Source organism: Mauremys mutica, unplaced genomic scaffold (genome assembly GCF_020497125.1).
Source record: "Mauremys mutica isolate MM-2020 ecotype Southern unplaced genomic scaffold, ASM2049712v1 Super-Scaffold_1559, whole genome shotgun sequence".
Taxonomy (NCBI): Eukaryota; Metazoa; Chordata; order Testudines; family Geoemydidae; genus Mauremys; species Mauremys mutica.
In genome coordinates, this window is record NW_025423353.1 from 549800 (window position 1) to 553401 (window position 3602).

At 48.1% G+C, this 3602-nt stretch overlaps 1 non-coding gene across 1 annotated transcript; it reads right to left on the bottom strand.

Annotated features, from left to right (window-relative positions):
- Window positions 1-2534: 2534 nt before the first annotated feature.
- LOC123361418 lies at window positions 2535-2725 on the bottom strand. The gene has a single exon (XR_006576165.1). It is a non-coding gene; the product is annotated as a U2 spliceosomal RNA (small nuclear RNA).
- Between the last annotated feature and the right edge of the window lie 877 nt (window positions 2726-3602).

The window sequence follows — 3602 nt, forward strand, 5'->3', positions numbered from 1 at the left end:
TGGGGTGGCGAAATGGCTAGAGCCGCCCCTGCCAAACTACATTCATATTCCTCATCTGAGTCAGATGCCACCAACCAGGGGCGGCTCTACAAATTTGGCCACCCCAAGCAGTCATGCCCGGGAGGCGCCCCCGAGCCGTGGGAGCAGCGGACCTCCCGCGGGCATGACTGCGGAAGGTCCGCTGGTCGCGCGGCTCGGCTGGACCTCCCGCAGCTGTGGGCGGTTCGCTGGTCCGGCAGCTCTGGTTGAGCTGCCGCAGGCATGCCTGCGGGAGGTCCAGCCGAGCTGCAGGACAAGCGAACCGTCCGCAGTCATGCCTGCGGGAGGTCCACTGGAGCCGCCGGCCGAGCGTCCCCTCCGCAGTCATGCCTGCGGCAGGTCCGCTGCTCCCGGGGCTCCGGTGGACCTCCCGCAGGCATGACTGCAGCAGGTCCGCCGGCCCAGCCTGCCGCCCCCCCCGGGAAAGGGCCGCCCCAGGCGGCTGCTTGCCCCGCTGAGCTCTGGAGCCGGCCCTGCCACCAACCGAAGATTGATTTTCCTGTCTAGTGGTTCAGGTTCTGTACTGTTCGCATCAGAGTGTTGCTCTTTGAGGACTTGTGCAACATGTTTCACACCTCATCCCTCTTGGATTTTGGAAGGCTCTTCAGATTCTTAAACCTTGGGTCGTGCGCTGTAGCTATCTCTAGAAATCTCACGTTATACTTTCTTTGTGTATTGTCAAATTTGCATTGAAAGTGTTCTTAAAGTGAACAACATGTGCTGGGGCATCACCCAAGACTGCCATAAAATGAAATATATGGCAGAATGGGGTTAAAACCATGGAGCAGGAGACATACAGTTCTTCATCAAGGTCTTCAGTCACAAATTAATGCATTATTTTTTTAACGAGCGTTATCAGCATGGAAGCATGTCCTCTGGAATGGTGGTTGAAGTATGAAGGCATATGGATGTTAGCATATCTGGCACATTAATACCTTGCAACGCTGGCTACAAAAGTGCCATGAAAGAGCCTGTTCTCACTTTTAGGTGACGTATATAAGACACGGGCAGCATTATCTCCAGTAAATGTAAACAAACTTGTTTGTCTTAGCGATTGGCTGAACAAGAAGTAGGACTGACTGGACTCTAAAGTTTTACATTGTTTTGTTTTTGAGTGCACTTCTGCAACAGCAAAAAAATCTACATATGCAAGTTGCACTTTAATGATAAAGAGATTGCACTACAGTACTTTATATTTTACAGTATAAATATTTGTAATAAAACTATATATAGTGACCACTGTACACTTCGTATTCTGTTGTAATTGAAATCAATATATTTGAAAATGTAGAAAAACATCAAGAATATAATAAATTTAAATTGGTTTTCTATTGTTTAACAGTGTGATTAAAACTGAGATTAAAAAAATGATTAAAGCTAATTGCGTAAGTTAATTGCAATTAATTGACAGCCCTAGATTTGAATGTTTCTGTCCCATGCAGGACAAGCTGGAATATCTGTGTGCAGGGAAAGAGCCTGGGGGAATTGTGCTGTGAAATTATTTCCTGTTCTGACATGTCCCCAATTGCCCTTTTTGCCCTAACAGGCTGCAGCGCAACATCCATGTTTTGCTCCAGCTCATTCCGTCCTCCCAGGGGCCAGGGAAGGGAAATGGCTGCAGTGGAGCCAGGTGAGGGAGGGATTATCAGGGAGTTGCTGGCGGGTTCCCTTGGCGGGGAGAAAGGGCAGTAAATACACAGGGGGTGGGAACTTCCAGGAAGGTTGGTCTGTGTGGGAGAGGGCAGGAAATCCCCAGGGTGGGGGCAGGGTGTGACAAACCTGCTGGGATTTGTTTACTGTGAAGCTCCAGCCTTTCTCAAGTGTGGCCACCAGGGGCTTTTATTGTGGCCACAGCCTCCTGGACTGTAATTGAGGGGGAGTCGGGGGCAGCAAAGCAGCGGCTCTTCCCCTGGGCTGCCTGCAGGGGCTGGTCCCTACCCCCTTCCGGAGTCATAAACACTGCAGGAGCAGGCAACCGGTGGGAGTTCCCCTCCTCCCCACGTGCGGTGGGGCTCAGGCTTCAGGCTTCTGCTCTGGGATGGTGGGCGGCAGGCTCAGTCAAGATACATGGAACGTAGGCTGGGTGGGGAGAAGTCTGTGTAACTCATCCAGTTATTGATATACATGTGACCTCGAACATTACCAATCTGTGTTCCCCCCCCCACCACACACACACACACACACACACAATGCCCCCCCAACCAACCATCTCTCAAACAGACCCTCAGTCCAAAAAGCATTCGTCCCTCATATTGTTGAAAAGACTCACAGCAAACAGAAAAATTCCAGTTTTTAAAACAATCCTCCAGCAAGACAAAGAAACTCACATCTGTAGACTCAGAAAACACCCCCCAAAATTTTTAGTAATATGTTGTCATGAAGAAACCAAAGTGCTAAAGATACCTGATTTTTCAACTACTTTCAAATAATCTTCTCAAATCAACATCTTTAGAATGAAACACTTTCTATCTTTTTAACAGAAAATTTTCCCCAGAAGAAAAGACACTGGTCCTGGAGATATTACAATACCAGGTCAATGCATGGGGTGGACAAAGCAAGCTCCTATTCCATCCCCTTTTTTCAAAAATCAATTTAATATATAGTCCTCACATAAAGGACCTATCAGATATTAAACTGATAAGAACAGCCACTGCGCTTGATCTTAGCCATGAGGCCGAGAAGCAATGCTCTGAATCTCGGATGCTAGGCAGCCACTCTTCCCCCACTGCTTTCTACTTCAGCATGAGAAGCTCCCAGACATGCACCAAACACCATTCACAAGGCTTTGATAACTAGGTAACTCGAAGTGATGACCACTTCCCCGAAATGACTCCACTGGAAGAATTCAAAGCAAGAGCCCTTAACACACAATTCTGTTCGAAGACAGACGTCTTTCAGCCTCCTTCCTCTCGCTGGCTTCCCTGTGCATGCCTAATTTGCATAAACCCACCCACTGACCTGTGACTAACAATCTCTCACTGTTAACTCTTACAGCAAAACAGGCCAAAGAAAGCCTATGCAAGCGCTATCCTGCAGCCCCACTGCTCTTTTCTGCTCCTTCTCAAACGTACAGTCAACAGGCACACATAAGAGTTTTGCTCCATACCAGTCCAGTTTCTTGTCTAACCACTGCACACACATGGTATAACCCTACCCTGAGCTGATTCCCGACTTTTGTGCTCAATACAGGAAAACAAGAATTGAGAGAGAAGCTGTGCAGGGAAGTCTTCCTCAACTTGCACTCCACTCCCCAAGGACCTTTCGGGCTCTTCTGTGGACTTCAGGTTCCATTTGATTGCCAAGGTTTATGGTCTTATTAATTAGCCATCTCCTAATGCAAGGATGCTACATGTCAGACTAAAGATCGATTTTCCAAAAAAAGAGCTGAGAAACAGAACTAAAGCTGAGCACGAGGTGTTACATTTACATGAGCATCCAGAATCTGACTGTGTCCTGGCAAGTTCAATGCTTCCGAAAGAAATCAGAAAATAAGGAGCTCGTCAGGTCCCCCTGGCCCTGTTAGCACCCAGAACTTGTCAATCTGCAGGGAAATAAGGAAAAGG